Raw genomic sequence first — 22,031 nt, forward strand, 5'->3', positions numbered from 1 at the left:
AGTATACCCTGCCACACTTATGGCGGCCAAAAGCGGTACAAAAGGGGTTGGTGATGGACGGAGCTTCTGAATCAATCAGACACTCACACACAGTCAAGAGATCTGGGTTTAATCCATCACCGTTCTTTAGCCCACTCTGCCACCCCAGTTCAGACATGGCCATATGCAAATCAGTCTGACGCTGTGCCTCATGGGAACAGTGCAGCCCGAACTGCCAAGCCATGTCTTCCCTGGACCGGAAACAAGCTTCCGAGGACCGGTTTCTGGAATTCCAGCCTTCTTCAGCCCGGCTTGCTTGAATCCAGTGGCAAAGTGAGCAAGGGACTCACGTCTGAGTATGCCCTGCCACACGTATGGCGGCCAAAAGCAGTACAAAAGGGGATGGTGATGGACGGAGCTTCTGAATCAATCAGACACTCAAACCCAGTCAAGAGATCTGGGTTTCATCCATCACTGTTCTTTATCCCACTCTGCCACCCCAGTTCAGACATGGCCATATGCAAATCAGTCTGACCCTGTGCCTCATGGGAACAGTGCAGCCCGAACTGCCAAGCCATGTCTTCCCTGGACCGGAAACAAGCTTCCGAGGACCGGTTTCCGGCATTCCAGCCTTCTTCAGCCCGGCTTGCTTGAATCCAGTGGCAAGGTGAGCAAGGGACACATGTCTGAGTATACCCTGCCACACTTATGGCGGCCAAAAGCGGTACAAAAGGGGTTGGTGATGGACGGAGCTTCTGAATCAATCAGACACTCACACCCAGTCAAGAGATCTGGGTTTAATCCATCACCGTTCTTTAGCCCACTCTGCCACCCCAGTTCAGACATGGCCATATGCAAATCAGTCTGACCCTGTGCCTCATGGGAACAGTGCAGCCCGAACTGCCAAGCCATGTCTTCCCTGGACCGGAAACAAGCTTCCGAGGACCGGTTTCTGGCATTCCAGCCTTCTTCAGCCCGGCTTGCTTGAATCCAGTGACAAAGTGAGCAAGGGACTCACGTCTGAGTATACCCTGCCACACTTATGGCGGCCAAAAGCGGTACAAAAGGGGTTGGTGATGGACGGAGCTTCTGAATCAATCAGACACTCACACCCAGTCAAGAGATCTGGGTTTAATCCATCACCGTTCTTTAGCCCACTCTGCCACCCCAGTTCAGACATGGCCATATGCAAATCAGTCTGACCCTGTGCCTCATGGGAACAGTGCAGCCCGAACTGCCAAGCCATGTCTTCCCTGGACCGGAAACAAGCTTCCGAGGACCGGTTTCTGGCATTCCAGCCTTCTTCAGCCCGGCTTGCTTGAATCCAGTGGCAAAGTGAGCAAGGGACTCACGTCTGAGTTTACCCTGCCACACTTATGGCGGCCAAAAGCGGTACAAAAGGAGATGGTGATGGACTGAGCTTCTGAATCAATCAGACACTCACACCCAGTCAAGAGATCTGGGTTTAATCCATCACCGTTCTTTAGCCCACTCTGCCACCCCAGTTCAGACATGGCCATATGCAAATCAGTCTGACGCTGTGCCTCATGGGAACAGTGCAGCCCGAACTGCCAAGCCATGTCTTCCCTGGACCGGAAACAAGCTTCCGAGGACCGGTTTCTGGCATTCCAGCCTTCTTCAGCCCGGCTTGCTTGAATCCAGTGGCAAAGTGAGCAAGGGACTCACGTCTGAGTATTCACTGCCACACTTATGGCGGCCAAAAGCGGTACAAAAGGGGTTGGTGATGGACGGAGCTTCTGAATCAATCAGACACTCACACCCAGTCAAGAGATCTGGGTTTAATCCATCACCGTTCTTTAGCCCACTCTGCCACCCCAGTTCAGACATGGCCATATGCAAATCAGTCTGACCCTGTGCCTCATGGCAACAGTGCAGCCTGAACTGCCAAGCCATGTCTTCCCTGGACCGGAAACAAGCTTCCGAGGACCGGTTTCTGGCATTCCAGCCTTCTTCAGCCCTGCTTGCTTGAATCCAGTGGCATAGTGAGCAAGGGACTCACGTCTGAGTATACCCTGCCACACTTAATGCGGCCAAAAGCGGTACAAAAGGGGTTGGTGATGGACGGAGCTTCTGAATCAATCAGACACTCACATCCAGTCAAGAGATCTGGGTTTAATCTATCACCGTTCTTTAGCCCACTTTGCCACCCCAGTTCAGACATGGCCATATGCAAATCAGTCTGACCCTGTGCCTCATGGGAACAGTGCAGCCCGAACTGCCAAGCCATGTCTTCCCTGGACCAGAAACAAGCTTCCGAGGACCGGTTTATGGCTTTCCAGCCTTCTTCAGCCCGGCCTGCTTCAATCCAGTGGCAAAGTGAGCAAGGGACTCACGTCTGAGTATACCCTGCCACACTTATGGCGGCCAAAAGCGGTACAAAAGGGGTTGGTGATGGACGGAGCTTCTGAATCAATCAGACACTCACACCCAGTCAAGAGATCTGGGTTTAATCCATCACCGTTCTTTAGCCCACTCTGCCACCCCAGTTCAGACATGGGCATATGCAAATCAGTCTGACCCTGTGCCTCATGGGAACAGTGCAGCCCGAACTGCCAAGCCATGTCTTCCCTGGACCGGAAACAAGCTTCCGAGGACCGGTTTCTGGCATTCCAGCCTTCTTCAGCCCGGCTTGCTTGAATCCAGTGGCAAAGTGAGCAAGGGACTCACGTCTGAGTTTACCCTGCCACACTTATGGCGGCCAAAACCGGTACAAAAGGGGTTGGTGATGGACTGAGCTTCTGAATCAATCAGACACTCACACCCAGTCAAGAGATCTGGGTTTAATCCATCACCGTTCTTTAGCCCACTCTGCCACCCCAGTTCAGACATGGCCATATGCAAATCAGTCTGACGCTGTGCCTCATGGGAACAGTGCAGCCCGAACTGCCAAGCCATGTCTTCCCTGGACCGGAAACAAGCTTCCGAGGACCGGTTTCTGGCATTCCAGCCTTCTTCAGCCCGGCTTGCTTGAATCCAGTGGCAAAGTGAGCAAGGGACTCACGTCTGAGTATTCACTGCCACACTTATGGCGGCCAAAAGCGGTACAAAAGGGGTTGGTGATGGACGGAGCTTCTGAATCAATCAGACACTCACACCCAGTCAAGAGATCTGGGTTTCATCCATCACCGTTCTTTAGCCCACTCTGCCACCCCAGCTCAGACATGGCCATATGCTAATAGTCTGACGCTGTGCCTCATGGGAACAGTGCAGCCCGAACTGCCAAGCCATGTCTTCCCTGGACCGGAAACAAGCTTCTGAGGACCGATTTCTGGCATTTCAGCCTTCTTCAGCCCGGCTTGCTTGAATCCAGTGGCAAAGTGAGCAAGGGACTCACGTCTGAGTATACCCTGCCACACTTATGGCCGCCAAAAGCGGTACAAAAGGGGTTGGTGATGGACGGAGCTTCTGAATCAATCAGACACTCACACCCAGTCAAGAGATCTGGGTTTAATCCATCACCGTTCTTTAGCCCACTCTGCCACCCCAGTTCAGACATGGCCATATGCAAATCAGTCTGACCCTGTGCCTCATGGGAACAGTGCAGCCCGAACTGCCAAGCCATGTCTTCCCTGGACCGGAACCAAGCTTCCGAGGACCGGTTTCTGGCATTCCAGCCTTCTTCAGCCCGGCTTGCTTGAATCCAGTGGCATAGTGAGCAAGGGACTCACGTCTGAGTATACCCTGCCACACTTATGGCGGCCAAAAGCGGTACAAAAGGGGTTGGTAATGGACGGAGCTTCTGAATCAATCAGACACTCACATCCAGTCAAGAGATCTGGGTTTAATCCATCACCGTTCTTTAGCCCACTCTGCCACCCCATTTCAGACATGGCCATATGCAAATCAGTCTGACCCTGTGCCTCATGGGAATAGTGCAGCCCGAACTGCCAAGCCATGTCTTCCCTGGACCAGAAACAAGCTTCCGAGGACCGGTTTATGGCATTCCAGACTTCTTCAGCCCGGCCTGCTTCAATCCAGTGGCAAAGTGAGCAAGGGACTCACGTCTGAGTATACCCTGCCACACTTATGGTGGCCAAAAGCGGTACAAAAGGGGTTGGTGATGGACGGAGCTTCTGAATCAATCAGACACTCACACCCAGTCAAGAGATCTGGGTTTAATCCATCACCGTTCTTTAGCCCACTCTGCTACCCCAGTTCAGACATGGTCATATGCAAATCAGTCTGAGCCTGTGCCTCATGGGAACACTGCAGCCCGAACTGCCAAGCCATGTCTTCCCTGGACCGGAAACAAGCTTCCGAGGACCGGTTTCTGGCATTCCAGGTTTCTTCAGCCCGGCTTGCTTGAATCCAGTGGCAAAGTGAGCAAGGGACTCACGTCTGAGTATACCCTGCCACACTTATGGCGGCCAAAAGCGGTACAAAAGGGGTTGGTGATGGACGGAGCTTCTGAATCAATCAGACACTCACACCCAGTCAAGAGATCTGGGTTTAATCCATCACCGTTCTTTAGCCCACTCTGCCACCCCAGTTCAGACATGGCCATATGCAAATCAGTCTGACCCTGTGCCTCATGGGAACAGTGCAGCCCGAACTGCCAAGCCATGTCTACCCTGGACCGGAAAAAGCTTCCGAGGACCGGTTTCTGGCATTCCAGCCTTCTTCAGCCCGGCTTGCTTGAATCCAGTGGCAAAGTGAGCAAGGGACTCACATCTGAGTATACCCTGCCACACTTATGGCGGCCAAAAGCGGTACAAAAGGGGTTGGTGATGGACGGAGCTTCTGAATCAATCAGACACTCACACCCAGTCAAGAGATCTGGGTTTAATCCATCACCGTTCTTTAGCCCACTCTGCCACCCCAGTTCAGACATGGCCATATGCAAATCAGTCTGACGCTGTGCCTCATGGGAACAGTGCAGCCCGAACTGCCAAGCCATGTCTTCCCTGGACCGGAAACAAGCTTCCGAGGACCGATTTCTGGCATTTCAGCCTTCTTCAGCCCGGCTTGCTTGAATCCAGTGGCATAGTGAGCAAGGGACTCACGTCTGAGTATACCCTGCCACACTTATGGCGGCCAAAAGCGGTACAAAAGGGGTTGGTGATGGACGGAGCTTCTGAATCAATCAGACACTCACATCCAGTCAAGAGATCTGGGTTTAATCCATCACCGTTCTTTAGCCCACTCTGCCACCCCAGTTCAGACATGGCCATATGCAAATCAGTCTGACCCTGTGCCTCATGGGAACAGTGCAGCCCGAACTGCCAAGCCATGTCTTCCCTGGACCAGAAACAAGCTTCTGAGGACCGGTTTATGGCATTCCAGCCTTCTTCAGCCCGGCCTGCTTCAATCCAGTGGCAAAGTGAGCAAGGTACTCACATCTGAGTATACCCTGCCACACTTATGGCGGCCAAAAGCGGTACAAAAGGGGTTGGTGATGGACGGAGCTTCTGAATCAGAGAATCGGAGGCGGGTCAGTGGACCAGGGTCCCTGGCGCTGGTCACGGTCTTGTCGCATGCAGGGTCACTGTTGTTCTAGGGTGTGCTGCTTCATAGGCCTGCCCGCAAAACTGGAGGTGAACTTCAGTATGGATATTGGTGGACAAGCCTTGAAGGTTAACCTACACTTGTCATGCTAGGGTCCACCTGCTGGTGCTACAACACCAGGGCTTCTAAGGTCTTGCAAAGCCTTCTAAGGTCTAGCATGGGATTGTGCTCTCTCAGGAGAGTGGTCTGGTGGACTGGTTATTAAGGCTGAATCTGGTTCCCTAGTTCCAAATTCAGCATCTCTGGCCATAGTGCCACATCCTCTCCCCCTCTGAACACCATACGGCCCCACTGAGGAAAAACTCACACTGCCTTCACCTACAACCCAATTGTTGCAGGCTATAAACACCTGGATGCAGCTCAATTTAAATTATGCAAGACAAGAGGAATATGCGGCCTACAAAATAAAGTATCAACATCCTGCAAAATGCTAACACTCATAGGGAATGCGAAGTCTAATTATCAAGGACCCCCTTAAGACATAGATATTATGATTCCTAGGTCAGGGATTAGTAAACAATTAGCATAAAACCACCTAGGCAATCAATGTTTTGAACTTGTTAAGTGAGATATTAGAAGAGGAAAAGCTACCAACCAGGTCAATTTCTAATATTTATTAACATTTGTATTTAAAAATATCAATTACATATCAAAAAAAGTATATGAACAAATAAATTAATTACAGTACGTTAATGCAAATGGGTACTGCAAAACAAAGTTGAATTACAATAACAAGTTTTTAAGTAAAAAGTGGCACAATAATTCTCGACACGCGTTTCGGCGACCAGCGCCTTCTTCTGGAGGAGCCACATCATTCTAACGTTGTAGTGTAGTTCCTATTTTCCCTATAGGCCCTGCGCATTGTAATAACATAAACAGCAGTTTAGACGTAGGACTGAGGTCTTCTAGGTCTCTACTGACTATGTTAGACTTAACACCTTAGCTGCGTGTAAACATTTCTCCCCAGTGCTGCGCTGTCCATTAGAACTAGTGCTGAATGGACGTTCAATGGTCGTGCGCAGCACTGGGGAGGTAGCGCTGCTGACGACCATTGGCCGTCAGCAGCACTTAAGGGGTTAATTTAGGTTTGCGCCAGCTAGCTCAGAGATCACTGGAAACTTTCAGGCTGAATAAGAAGTGATCAGCTTCCCTGGCTCAGACAAGAAGGGATTCAGCTTCCGACAACCGCATAAACATGACAACTTTGCTCCCTCAGAATAAGAGTCAATCTCTAGAGTTGTGTGAAACAATAGACAGCTATTTCACTCAGTCAGTTGTGCATATTTAATTTCACCAGGGTGCAGAGAATAGAGAGACGGGCGTTTTCAATAAAAGGTATTATTTATTGAGCAGTCTTCCTTCTCATGCAAGAGAAATGAATTGCCATAATTGCAATACTTATTGTGAAGTAAAGTACGTACAGTAAAAGGATTATTAGGAAATAATACTGTAAAAGCATTGATATGGTTTCTTAGCCATAAGACACTTTAAAATGGATAAAACATATATACAGTTATACATAGGCTAACGTGCTCAACTGGTGCTTCTAAAATACGCCTACCCCGGTGTACCTGACCTAAGCCTAATACGTGGGAAGGAGTAAGTATGTAGCAGTTTAAGTTAAGTAGCTTTGTTGCCAAGGATCTGTTCAAGAATTCTCTCTAAGGGTTTAGTCAGCACTGTACCTTGGGAATAGAATGTAGGAGGTCTGGTATTTCCCTCTCAGGACCCGATATCCCAGTCACCCGCAAGGGTAGGCTGAAAACGCCGGAGCTGGATTTTCTCGGCAGGAGAAAAGACAGCGTCTTTCTCAGCGCGTCAAAGAGGAGGGGCAGCGTCCGTGAGCTTCTCGCTTCTGCTGGGCTCTCGGAAAGTAGATTAGCTGCTCTGCTCCAGAATCACCACCGTGTGTTTGCTTAAGGCAACATTGGTATATTTATACCTGAAAGGTGCTGAGTTTGACGTAAGGTTTGGACATAAGAGGTCTTTAAAGATGTCACCAAGAACTGGCCGTTCTTACATTGCTCGCAGGAGTTCTATTACAAATCAAAACAATGCGAGTGGGGCTTTCCCAGGTTGCTGGAGGTTTGGTGTGCCGAAAGAACTCGGTGTGCTCTCTAGGAATCTAAGGAAGTAGCTTCTGCCATGCCTTGGGCTGCAAGGGCGATTTACTGAAACATGGATCTGATTATTATGCCATTATAGGGATATTATTGATTATAGCCGTATAGGGGCATAAAGTCACAATATTGAATCGGGTTCCTAGATAAACCACATCAACGTTAGAGAACGTTAGAATGATGTCTGAAATGATTACTCTTACTACAGAAAATGGGTTTCATTAGTTTTATCATGCCCCATCTAGTTCTGTTATAGATTATCACAACATCTGTCTATATCATCTTGTAGTTGATATAGTAATAAATTGATGTTTTACTTTTCCTTTATTATTATTTCGAACACTTGCGGATCTATGTAGTTGTCAGAATATCAACAAACCAATATAGGTTGTTACAGTTCAGTTCAGATTAGCTTTATTCGATTTTGATACATAAAATCATAAAAGCAACATTCATTATATACACATCATTAAAAACCATTTCATTACAATTATTAATAATAAGTTAAGACATTTTTAAATCAGTTCAAATGAATTGCTAATCAATGGATACCACTGCTAAAAACACTTCATGGAAAATAATTTGGGATGGGGTTGTTAAAGCCATTCTGTACATACACACTCCGATCAGGCCGATAATTAGTCTCTAAATTTGTTCTTTCTGGAAAATTGTGTTTTCTCTCTAGTCTTGTATTTAAGGGCCAAGGGTAGCGGGACCTAGGGTAGAAATCATGGAGTCCCCAGACAGAGATCGGGCCATCCCCTAATTGTGGAGACCAAGTTTGTAAATAAGGCACAACCCGATCACTCCAGAATCTAACTAACACCAGGATGCCTGGGAGATCTTTTGGAAGGGGGCCGAGCCATCCCACCCTTCTAACACTTCGAATGGCACCATCAATGTTCACGGGCAAGTCTCGGTTCCTAGACAGCCAATAGATGACCTTGTGTTTTAGATCCTCCGATCTCTCGCTTTTTCCCTTTGTAATTGGTAAAATACCAGTAGGAACACAGACAAAGGGGGCGGCCATTGGCGGCAAATGTATATGTTTAGTATAATCTGGGTTAGTAGCTTTCTCCTCATAAGGTGTGGGAACGTTTGGAAACCCTACATCAGCGAAGATACTCTTGGTGGTAGTGGGCTCGATGTTGGATGGCGAGGAGATACATGAGTGGTTCTTTGGGACCGTAGGTCTGTTGAGAGGGATGCTACTTCTTTGAGGAGCTAACTTAGAAACCACGATAGCAGGTAAGGGCTGTGGTTGGCTAAGTCCTGCCAGGTTCTTATTAGGTTGAGTCGGTGCCCTAATTGAGGTCTCTATATCCCTTTACCTATCCCCTAGGGAGTTAATTCTTGCAGTCAAAGGGGATATTAGAGAGGTGACCAGGCATTCAATCAGGTCCAGAAGAGCTGCCTGGTAGTGGGGTGCAAAAGATTCAATGTTATCGCAGGCCTGGGAAGCTGTAAGTAGGGTGCTAACGGACAGTGAGGAACTTGTGCAAGGCTTTAGCAGTTTTGCTTCCCTCCCCATGCAGTTATCCCCGGAACGCTTTCTTGTGACCGTAGGAGTTTTAGGGTTCCCAAGTTGTTTAGTGTTTGCTTTTACTGACGGGGATAAGGGTGGGGCAGCCAGAATGTTATCGTTTGCGTTCAATAATGAGCTAGACTGCAAATGTACGGGAAGTATTGGGCTGGAAAGGGCTTGGGGTGGGTCTGCTATGGTTTCGACTGGTGCATATCGAATGTGACATAGGGCGTTCAATTCCTCCAACCAGGACAAACTTGATGCTGAGTCGGCTAGCTGCGCCTCAGGATGTTTGCAGGCTACGCTATGTGAGGGCAAATGAGTTTCTAGATCTTCCAAATCATGAATAACGGGTAATATTACCCTGTCTACATAGCAGTCTAACCTCCCCCTACTAGAGTCACTTGGGGGAATACTGGGTTTGGGATCCCCCTTAAGAGGCATGGTGAAGGTGCAGCAAACTGAGTCCCGCAAAAAGTCAATAAAAGTCCCAGTGTCTTGAGGCGACAGTATGTGCAGAGATGTAGGTCGGAGTCTCACTATACCTTGTTCAGTAGGAGCCAAGGGGGGTGGCCCGTCTCGCGGTGCGAGGGTCCCACAGGAGCTTTATGCGCCTCCTGGCACTGGGGCTTTATGGGTGCGCTCCCTGGAGACTTGGGAGTTGTAGTCCAGCAGGCAGCAGCGGCGCCCCGCAGGCAGCAGCGGTGGTGGAGCGGGGCCCTGCACAGCAGCAGAAATGGCGGAGGGAAGCCCAGCCCAAACGCTCCCTGACGGAGCAGAGCCCGGTCAGTGTGCAAGGTTCCGTGCTAGTGTATTGTTCCCCCTGCCACGGGGAGCACAGGCGCAGGGACAATGAGTTGGATCGTTCCCCTCATGGTCGGTAAGCAGCCTCTCCTGGTTGATTGCGCGTCCCAACTCAAAACTCAGGGGGCAGTGTAAAATCCAAAGGAAGAAGCACCACAATCCTGAAAAATCCTCTGCAATGCTAGGAGCTGAACCCCCTTAATCAGCAGCTCCATTAACAAGAGTCTGTGCCCCCTAAGTTCGGGCTCAGGGAGTGAAGCATGAAGCCGGGAAGTTGCAATGTCCGCGGGACCCAGGGAGCCGAATGCCGAGCTTCGTAAGCAAACAGGCAAACTGTGGCCTCCCAGCAGCTTACAGGGGGCACAAACACCCCTCGACCTTACACATCGATTGTGGACGCCAGCCGCATCACCCCGCTGAAGTCCGTGAAGGCAAAAACGGCTGAGAAGCAAGAACAGGAGCAGATCTCAGCCGTGGCGTTTCAATCAGCGTTTCGCCATTCCAGGGGTTGTTACAGAGTGGTATTGGTGTTTTCCGCGTACTACGTGTGATAGTCTGTGGTCTGTCTTCTAGTTCTATCACTCCGTCGTATTTCAGAGACGGGAAGTCCTTCTTTTGTATCTCCTTAGTATCTGATACAATAGTCCATTTTGATCTTTACAAACAGAGTCAAGTATCGTCGCATTTTAGATGACGACATATTATACACAGCTAGAGCCGATGACTCCAAGAAACGTTTTATAAAAGCGTCGTTTGCCCATTACTCGAGGTATATCGGCTGTTTGGTGTTGCTTCCAGAATTCCGCTTCTCGCCTCCGGACCTTATGAGCTCTTTACGATAACATAATTAGGTAAGAGCTATGCGACTTTATGTGCTCCATTACGCTATCTAGCAGAAATCTAGTTACGTGTTGGCTTTGTCCGACGGTAACAACTAACATAATGCACCCTTGTCATAAACTATTAGGAACCTGAAAAAGAAGGAATTTCCCCACATCAGGAGGACTTTCCGATATAGCCGGAATCTGTACGACCACTAAGGTATGCCGATATTTTGCATCCTTCAAGTCTCCTTTATCATTATGGCATTCTATGAAAGGATAATCGTTTTTGCCTCATATATTTTCTGTTTCCAGCTCGCAAATCATCAAATAATCGGCAGTCCGGACGGCGAGAGGGAACCTTTCTTATATATATCAGGTATATGTCTTCTCAGTTCATTTGTGGTTATTCATACATAACGACCATGGATGTAGTTGAGTATACCATATTGTCACTGAATAAGAATGTGACCTTAAGTACTAAGGGAACCTCGTACGCCAATATGTTGATATATATATATATATATATCTCTTTGTCATGATTCTCCTATCTAATAAAGAAGGAATCTTTGAACACTTAAAAATCACGCCCCATTCCCGTGCACCTGCACGAACGTTTTTAAGTGTTGTGTTAATTCCTAGATAAGTGTTATGTTAAAATGCAGCCTTTTATTTACTTATTCCATGTTAAGTACATGATTATAGTAGAGTATGGTAAATGAGGCAATTGCTGCCAAAGTATGATGATCTTTCACTGTTTGAACCCCGAGACCATGCTCTTTTGGCAGATCGGTGTTCCCTTGCGCGGCAGCCTAGTGTGTCCGAAGTCGCTCCAAGGTCTTTAGACACGTGGCTGCTTTGCGCGCACTATTTCCTCTGGGTGCGGTCCCCGGCTGCTTGCACGCACTATTTTCCTGGGCGCGGTTCTCTCTTTAAACCGCACCCAGGTTTCAGGAACTTGCTTTGCCTACAGATTCCTGCTACCGAAGAATCGCGATTGGAGGCCTCTTCTCCCTCACTCTTCATGGGGCCCAGAATTCATCGGCGGAGAGACTTCCTCTTGAACCACAGGTTTCCTGATTCCAGTCCAGGATAAAATACGCTAAAACAAAGATAAGTACAGTTTTGTAATTGTCCAAATTCGGCGCCCATCGCAAGAAAGATCTGGAAAGCAAATTCCTTAGTTAACAAGACTGCAGAAAAGCGGAAAGAAACTAGAGACAATTTGTTTTTGAAAAGACTCATGTTTATTTGATATTTTGCTGAAGAAGTTAAACACTGCAAGAGAATATTGTAAAGTGTTTATTTGACATTTTTGCTGAAAAGTTGAACACTGCAAGAGAATATTGTAAAGTGTTTTATTGAGCATTGTAAAGTGTTCTAAGGTAACTTGACTAAGGGCTTTCTCTCTTATCATTAAGGTGTCTGTGTAGGGAGTTGTATATTTTCTTCTTTGTGTAGTCAACAGGTTTTGGACACAAAGTAGAAGGTTGGAAATCTAATCAAGACGGGAAAAAAGGCATTCACAAGTACGTCAAAGAAGAGGAAGAATCTTCCTTTTAGGAATTTTAAAGAAAAGGTTGCCAAGTGAATTCTTTTGCATTGTTTTCAGATATACCACTTTATCTGCCCCTCAAGACTGAGAACACATCAATGCACATCTGACGACTCTCTTCCACACAAGAAAAGAAATACTGGACCAAGACCAAACTACGCTGATCGCAGGTAGGAGACTTGTAGAACAGAATAGAGGTAGTCTTACAAGGGGGAGCTCAAAGAAGGTTTTTTCTTAAGAAATTCATAGAGGAAGGCCAGACTATACTAACTTCCATACTGCTTGTTGTTTCGCAGGTCGACAGCAAGTACCCTCTCCACAACGTCCAGTACCGGCCCTCTTCCCTAAAGTCTAGTTCTATTCTAGCTGTAATTATAAGTTCAGTGAGTTTATAGTTAGATTTTTGGGAAGTTGGCCCCTTGCGTCTCTGCGAATCTTCTACGTCGTCCAGAGAGAATCCTGGTCCTGTCCAAGGTAAGGGACGACGTAGCTTGACCTTGACACTCTTACCTTATAGACCCTGTTCTTTCCTGGGCATAAATTCCAGTACTACAAGTACTCATTAACTCTATATTAGAGCTAGACATCATACAAGGGTAATTACATATTTTTTTGCCACATATTATTCTTTTTTCAACATGTCAGGAATGGAACGTGATTGTAACAAGGGGAATCCCCGCTCTATGTCTAAATCTTGTTATGATAGGAAACGGGAAAATGAGTAAAAATAAATAGTAATCCCTTCGTCTCATCATACATCTAAGGATAGTGATGTCTCACATCACTATCCTTAGATGTACATCGAACTAAATTTAATAGGTAAATGTTATAATTTTCAAAGTAGGCTTTAAGGGCCTTCGCTTGACATCGGCCTAGTTTATACATCATCATATTGGAGACCCTAATTGTGATATGTTGTTCACAGTTCTGAGACCCGTTATTTAGAACACTACCGTGAAGAAAGAAACTGAGCTATTCAGCTCTGACCTTAATACATCAAGACTTTATCTAGCACAAACTGTAAGTATCAAAGACATGGAATTATGTCCCCCAAAAATAGGCATTGGAGACCCTAATTGTGATATGTTGTTCACAGTTCTGAGACCTGCTATTTAGAACACTATTGTGAAGAAAGAAATCGAGCCATTCAAGCTCTGACCTTAATACATCACGACTTTTTGTAACCTGACCTGTAAGTATCAAAGATATGGAATGAGGTCCCCCTAAATTAGGAATTAAACCTAGTTATAGGCATGTTTGAATTAATTGTTTTCTCCTTTTTATAGAAAAATACTACCTTGACTTATGTTTGAATTCACTAAGATAAGCCTTGAGCTTTTCATCCATAAATAGTTAATTACTCCTCTATAGATAACAGGGTTTATTGATGAATCTATAAGATAATTAGTCATCTGTCCATGAGACACTCCCCACTGCCCCCTGTTCTCCTTTTTCTCTCCCCCCCAGCTGTCCTTAGTATTGATCCTTTTTGGTTGGAAATATACAAGGAACTGAAATGAATGTTAAAAGTACTTTATCAGTGAACTTGTCTCAATATAAGAGGTCTATATAAGGCTACTTGTCTATTTTATTATGTTCTTCCTAAAATTGAATTGTTCATTTCTAATTGTATTTCTCTTTTGTTTTTTCTCTTTTATTCTTATAAATTCAATTTATAGAAAATACGTGGCTCCTCCAGAAGAAGGCGCTGGTCGCTGAAACGCGCGTCGAGAATTATTGAGCCACTTTTTACTTAAAAACTTTTTATTGTAATTCAACTTTGTTTTGCTGTAACCATTTGCATTAATGTACTGTAATTAATTTATTTGTCCATATACTTTTTTTGATATGTAATTGATGTTTTTAAATACAAATGTCAATAAATATTAGAAACTGACCTGATTGGTAGTTTTTCCTCTTCTAATATCTCACTTAACAAGTTCAAAACATTGATTGCCTAGGTTGTTTTATGCCAATTTCTCATAGAGAATGCTACATTAACAAACCATGTGAAATGTAGGCAGGAACAACATGGTTACCTTAACGCTTTTACACTCACTATTCAGAAATCAGTGAGTGCTTTTGCCTGAAAAGGTAAGAACATGACTACAGGGCCCTGAATGGATCCATTTCAATGTCATTGCTTATATCCTCACAAAATGTAAGCAGTATGGTAAAAAGACCACATCCCTGGAAGCAGAGCCGCAGTACACATTTTGTTTTCCAATCCACACATTGCAGTCCCTTCAAGATTGGTGCACTAGTTCCAAGTTCAGGGAAAACAAAGACAAGACAACAAAATAGTGCTTCACTGCCAAACTCTGTAACAGTGGTGCTAATATGTTTGGGTGTGAATAAAATCAATCTTGCCAGTTTGCTACTTTATTTAGTTATTTATCTATTTTTCATATTTTTACCCTTTTATTCCAGATGCTGCATTTTGCAATTAAAATGTCAGAAAACAAGGACATTTCCAACAAAAATCCCTTTCTTTTTTTAATCCATTTCACAGGGGAGCAAATAAAAGAAAGGAGAAGAAAGAGAGTGAAAACCCTGTCTTGAATACACGGTTTTCAGTAAGAGAGAGCTGCTAGCAGAAAGAGAGGGAAGAAGGAACATGTGGGGGAAGAGCTGAAGCAGCAGAGCAGAAGTGGACAAAGTCTTTGTCTTCTCTGGGCAAGGAGGAAAAGACAGAGTCCTGTTACTTCTCTGCCGCCCTGCCCGTCACGAACGCCAGGAACGCCAGGAACACTGGGCTTCATCTATAGGCGATGGCAATTTCTTGTGTCCTGGGATGCATTTTCAAAATAAAAAAGTCGGGGAACCGAATCTTTAGAATTAAAGAAGTAGGGGCACACCGTGCCCTGCCGTTCCCGCCCACTTCGACCACTGCCCTTTCCCTGATTGCAGTGAAGCACCGGCAGCAACAAAAGAAAGTGCTGCCAATAAAAATCACTCACCTCGGAAAGCCCGTCACAAACAAAAAAAGGAAGGGAAGAAATAAGCCTCAGGCTTCTGCAACAGCACCTGACTCCGAAGTAGAGGAAATCAGGCATGTCTCCATCTCCATTTCATTGGATAGGTTTGCGCACTTCATCGTAAGGCCCAATACTACCTCACTAATGAGATTAAGATTATTAACACAGAGCATCCCAGCAAACGAAAATAAAGAGGAGACAAATAAAATAGGAAAGGAGCTCTGTAAACCGAAGCAAGAACCAAGTAAGATCTTTAAAGTGGAACAAAGTTCAAGATCGCACCTACAAGATGACCAACCGATTGAACATAGAGAGTCATCACAACAGCTGTCGAGAGGTTCCGCGAAAACAATCTGTACTGCAGGAAAAATTAAGTTATAGGGAACAAAGGTTCCTAGCTCATTCAAAGTCATCACAATGTAGTATAGAACACAATGGAAAACTATACTTTATGATTTCCTTACCCAGCCGGGCAGGGAATTTATTTCAAAGAAACAATGTCAAATGCACATTACAATATTTACACAAATATAGTATGACACAAGCCTGTGCCGTACCGAAAAAGAAGGAAAAGAATGAGAGTAGAGTGAAAGGGGTGTTTTTTCAGGCAAAAAGAAAGGAGCAGAGCAGGGCACTGTAGGGAAATTTTGACAGTACTAACAGTATCGCCTGGAGTAGATCATACACACTCTTATTAGTAATGACATAAATGTATGTCCACTCATGGGTGTCGACGTTTCGATCCCTATTGCTCAATTAATTAAAAGGGATCATCATCAGGACTTAGAAATAAATATGCCTGAAAGTAAAAGCCTGTTAGGAGAAACAAAGAAAATACACAAGTTTTAAGAGTACACCTTTGGAGTATTTCTCGCATGTTTAAGTCATCAACTGACTCCTTGCAAACCTCCCACACTTAATGAAAGTTAGGAGAGGGTAAGAACAATTTTTCTCAACCAAGGCCTCCTCCTCAGGATGTAAACCCTACCCATGAAACGGAGGCGAGAAATGTAGAAGGAAAGGCCAATCTCACATTCATTCCTGAGTATGAATCCCGGGGAAGAGCAGACATATTACAAAGAGGGAATGTATTACGACTCTAAACTCCATCATGATCCTAGAAAGAGTAAGCCCTGCAGATCTGCTTTTCATATAATTTCTACCAACTAATAATCGGCTGTGTCGGAAGGTGACTAAAACAAGATGGAACTCTAGTGAGATAGCTAACAAAATTATGAAAGAAGAAAGTAAGTTTAAGCATTGGGGGAAAAAGCTGGAAGCCGAATCAACATTTTCCTACCAACATCTTTCCTAAATGTCCACTTCAGCATGCCAATTAAAACTACCACTTCTGTATTAAGAGGTGCAAGGAGTAGCACCCCTTGCGCACCAACTACTTGCACACCGGTCTTTAATCCGAATACAGGTCTTGGGCTACCAATTCCAGCTTTGACATCCGAAATGCAGAATTGGACACAAATAAAATGAACAAAAAAAACAGAGTTATTAAATTGACAAGACATGTGCACCTCACTGGTAGCTCCAGTTGAGCAAGGCAAAATTAGCACGTGTATTTGGAATATCAATGGCCTAGCAAGCAAATCTGAGAATTATGAGGTGGTAAACTACCTAAAAAAAATTGACATGATACTGTTCCAGGAAACCTGGGAAGATAATGCTTTTGAGCTCCAGGGGTACACTTCCCATTTATTTCCCGGTACAAAGGGATCTGATTTTGGTAATCGCTCAGGGGGGCTAATGATACTAGCCTCAATATCTACAATAGGGAAAACCTTATTCATAAAGGCTAAAATTTCAGCTACAAGTGCCATTCAGGCATTGATGATAATGTTCAAGTTTAACAAGGCATCCCACTAAATTATAATAAATAACACCTGTGTCCACCCCAAACAAGAACAAAAAGCGGTAAAAGAGCGGACTAAAGAAATAAAAAGGATCATTGATGAGCAAGACACCGATCATGTTATCCTGGGAGGAGACTTTAACATACAGATTTTAGCGTCCGGACTAGACGAGAACCATGTGCAATGCCTTACTTCTGTATGGGGAATACTGAATCAGGGCATAGCAAAAATTAAGAAACTAACAAGATGCTCAAAATACCTGCTTCAGGAACTTGAACATCTAAACCTAAGAGCACTGATAGCCACTTTCCGGGGGATAATCCACTATTTGCCACATTTCACTAATCAAAAACCTCTTCTTAGCCAGGTTTTACCTTCATAGCCCTACCTATGTTCAACAATATAGCCACCTTCAGAATAGGCAACATTGAATATAGTGCTCACCTTCTCCAGGAAGTGAGGTTAAAAGCGAGTGCTGTTCTTATACTAGAGGCTTGTAAATCAATTGACATTGAAGGGTCTTCAAATCTTAAACAAATAAAGGTGTAATCCTAAAAACATCGAAGTGATATCAGTCACCAATAAAACACTACACAACCAAGGAAAAGAATCAGCAGTACAATCAGTGAAAGCATGGGAAAGCTTCACTATGAGCCTTGGTGGGAAACTCGCGACCGGGATAGGGACAAAACGAGGACAATCGGTAGACACCTTAACAAGACATACAACCACCCCGGAATCAAAAATACAAAAATGTGCCATAAACCAATCATTAAGGCAGCATCTTAAAACTCCTCAGAACTTGGAGGCCAATTACGACTGCCATTGTAGGAGGATCGGGACCGCCCGCCTGTAATGTGGAGGTCCAGCACCCCTAATTACGATGTGACTGCCACAGCGGTGTTCGCATATGGCAATTTAACATTGAGGTGGGTGCTGCTGGCTGCAGCACCCGTTGCAGTGTTAAATGGCCATATTGTGCATTTCCCTGCACAATGTGGCAGGCACTCCTCGGTGCCTGCCACCTTGTGCATGGAAATGAAAAGGGGGAACGATGGGTACCCCCCAGTGCACACCTGGCCCCCCCACAACAGAGGGGGCCTGTAACAGGAACCCCAAAACCAGCCTTTCCATGTCGGTTTCAACCACCATGAAAAGACTGGCTGATGCCAGCATTGTGATCAGATGGGCGGTGCCTGCCATGTCCCCAGGCTGAACCGCTCTGCCAGGCAATCGCAACGATTGCCTGTGGCGAAAGCATGGTGGGCGGTCTTTGCGCCTGGCACGCTTGCGGAATGATTCCCCCTCCATCCTGATGTGGCGTGGGAATGGGCATTCAGATGGCGATGGACCGGAACCGCATGGCTGGTGGTGGTGATCTCTCCACCATCATAATCATCTCCTTGGATCTACAGTGTACCCTCTGGAAAGTGAAGGCACTACTAAAAAGAAAGATATGGGGGAAAATAAGATCAAAGATGAACGAACTATGGGTCAAGTCACTTCACAATGCCAAACAAAACAACAGGCCTAGGTTTTGGCAAACAATGTATACAATAGAGGAACCAAACCATCCTGGAATAAGCTCTAACATAAAGAATGCCTGGGTAAATTACTTCTCCAACTATTTTAATAACAAAGTGTAAAAGGATGCAGAAGTGGACAAAGAAATGGGTAGTGAAATGGGTGGTCTGAGAATGGATAGAGAAGACATTACAGGGATGAAGTGACACACAACCCTACTTTGGAAGAGCAACATGTCTCCAACTTGAAATTGCAAAATCATCAGGGGAGATCTACTAGTATCCTTTAAGGAGAAATGCTATGGCCCACAGTATACCAGATAAAGAGACAAATAGCCAGGGGCAGAGCTACAGGCACCCCAGACCTCAATGGCATTCCACTGATGCTGTACAAATACGACGCAGAATAGTGGAGCAAGGCATTACTACCGGTTTTTAAGGACATAAATTCTTTAGCTACAATCCTGGAATCCTGGAAAGGATCAATCATCAGTCAAATTCTTAAAAAGGATGATAGGAAAGATTCGAACAACTATCGATGTAGTGTAGTTCCTATTTTCACTATAGGCCCTGCGCATTGGAATAACATAAACAGCAGTGTAGATTTAGGAGTGCGGTCTTCTAAGTCTCTACTGACTATGTTAGACTTAATTTAGGTTTGCGCCAGCTAGCTCAGAGGTCACTGGAAACTTTCTTGACTGAATAGGAAGTGATCAGCTTCCCTGGCTCAGACAAGAAGGGATTCAGCTTCCGACAACCGCATTACCATGACAACTTTGCTCCTCAATGCATTAACATGACAACTTTGCTACTCAGAATAAGAGTCAATCTCTAGAGTCGTTTGAAACAATAGACAGCTATTTCACTCAGTCAGTTGTGCAGAATTACTTTCACCAGGATGCAGAGAATAGAGAGACGGGCGTTTTCAATAAAAGATATTATTTATTGAGCAGTCGTCCTTCTCATGCAAGAGAAATGAATTGCCACAATTGCAAGACTTGTTATTATAAAAAGTGCATACAGTAAAAGGAGTATTACGAAATAATACTGTAAAAGCATTGATATGGTTTCTTAGCCATACAATAGTTAAAATGAATAAAATATATACATTCATATATACATTTGGCTAACGTCCTCAGCTGATGCTTCTAACTACGCCTACCCCGGTGTACCTGACCTAAGCCTTATACCTGGGAGGGAGTAAGTGAGTAGCAGTTTAAGTTAAGTTGGTTTTGCCAAGGGTTTGCTTCAAGAATTCTCTCTAAGGGTTTAGTCAACACCGTAACTCTGGAATAAAATGCTGGAGGTCTGGTATCTCCTCTCAGGACTCAATATTCCAATTACCCGCGAGGGTAGGCTGGAAATGCCGAAGCTGGATTTTCTCGGCAGGAGAAAAGACAGCGTCTTTCTCAGTGCGTCAAGGAGGAGGAGGGGCAGCGTCCGTGGGCTTCTCGCATCTGCTGGGCTCTGCAATGGACAGCTGTTCTGCTCCTGTATTCCCCACCACCATCGTGTGTGCTTAAGGCAATGTTGGTATTATTTATACCTGAAAGGTGCCGAGTTTGATGTAAGTTTTTGGACATAAGACGTCAATAAAGATGTCACTAAGAACTGGTCGTTCTTACAGTGCTTGCAAGAGTTCTATTACTAATCAAAACAAAGCAAGCGGGGCTTTCCCAGGTTGCTGGGGGTTTAATTTGTTGAAAGAACTCGGTGTGTTATCTAGGAATCTAAGGAAGTGGCTTCTGCTGTGTCATGTACTGTAATGAGCTGCAGAGACCAGTTACTGAAATATGGATCTGATTGTTTATGCCATCATAGGGATATGTATTGATTATAGCCGTAAAGGGGCATAAGGTCACAATATTTATCGGGGTCCTAGATAGAACACAACATCGATGAATCGCTCTCATCGATGTAGATGCAAAGTACTATGCAGGTACAATCCTGGACGAGCTAACATCTTGGGCATCAGGAAACTCTATCATCCCTATAAATCAAACCGGGTTGTGCCGGGACCAAGAAACTTCAACCAACATCATGGCTCTAGCGTTGCTAATGGATGCAGCTAAGGAGGCTAGAATTCCCTTATTGCTTCGCTTTATAGATTATACAGCCGCTTTTGATCATGTTAATCGAGACAAACTTTGGCAAAAACTGAAAAGTTCGGGGACTACCAATATCACTCCTAGATTGGCTCAAATACTTACACACAGATACTTGCATCAGGATCCAAATGGCTAAAGCAGGGGTGCATCCTAGCACCATACTTGAGTCCATCAGCCATCGTCACATGAATTGTGACCATCCGCCTATATGACGGCATTCCCGACCATGGAATAACAATGCGACCGCCACGGTGGGGTGGCATTGGCCATTTTTCCCATTGTGTCGTCTATCACGTCTATCACTGAATCAGAGTATTTTATTGCAAATGAAGAAATATTGGGCACCCTACTAAAATACTCTCTTGGCTACTACTGATGCAGCCTCCATGATAGGGAGAGAAGACAACGTTTCTTGTCTGGCGGAAGCTGGTTGTGCAGCTTTCTTGTGATCTGCATTGGCTCCTGGGTGTGCATGGGACCCGATGAGCCCTGCTGTGTTGAAGTATGGACCATAGTAGGTGTGAGCAGGACAAGATAATGGGGCGGCAGGCATGCACATAAGACAGGCGGTCCTGTTGAGTAGGATGGCTCCGAGATAACATCTGTAAGTTGTGGCACAAATAAAATACTATTCATTATGCATTATAAGCATCTTCGTAGTCGAAGGAAAGGTGGCATTATGCTGCCATGGTCATTCATTCCTCACAAATGATTCTGTGGCATTCCATTGATATCCAGCAATCTTGAGCACCTAAATATACATTTTTAAGAGGTTAAACTGATTTTGGATGTTGACGGAACAGCAGGTTGCCTTTACTGAAATATAGATCAGGTTCCATTGAACAATTTTAGGTTCCCAATACACAGAATAAAGAAAATAATTTGGAGATGTTTCTATCATAGCAGATGAAAGGCTGTTAACATAAGTACTGAGATGCAGAGTATTGATGATTACCAGTAAGTAATCAATCCGTGATATCCTCATCCCCATTCTAGGCCGATTCCTTACTGAATGAGGGAATGCATGATTCACGATGCTTAGCTATACTTTATATTGGGAAGAAAATAATGTGAAAAGAGTCAGTTGGCTTCCTCTTCTCAAGAACAGGGTGCTACATTTCAACTCACTCCTTGTTCTTGGAGCAGAGGGAAGGGGTGGAATGTGCCTTACTCCCAGTCTGGGATTAACATACAGAATCCTCATCTGCTACCAAAGATGAGGACAGA

This window comes from Lissotriton vulgaris, chromosome 6 (assembly GCF_964263255.1).
Source record: "Lissotriton vulgaris chromosome 6, aLisVul1.2, whole genome shotgun sequence".
In the NCBI taxonomy this organism is placed as follows: domain Eukaryota; kingdom Metazoa; phylum Chordata; class Amphibia; order Caudata; family Salamandridae; genus Lissotriton; species Lissotriton vulgaris.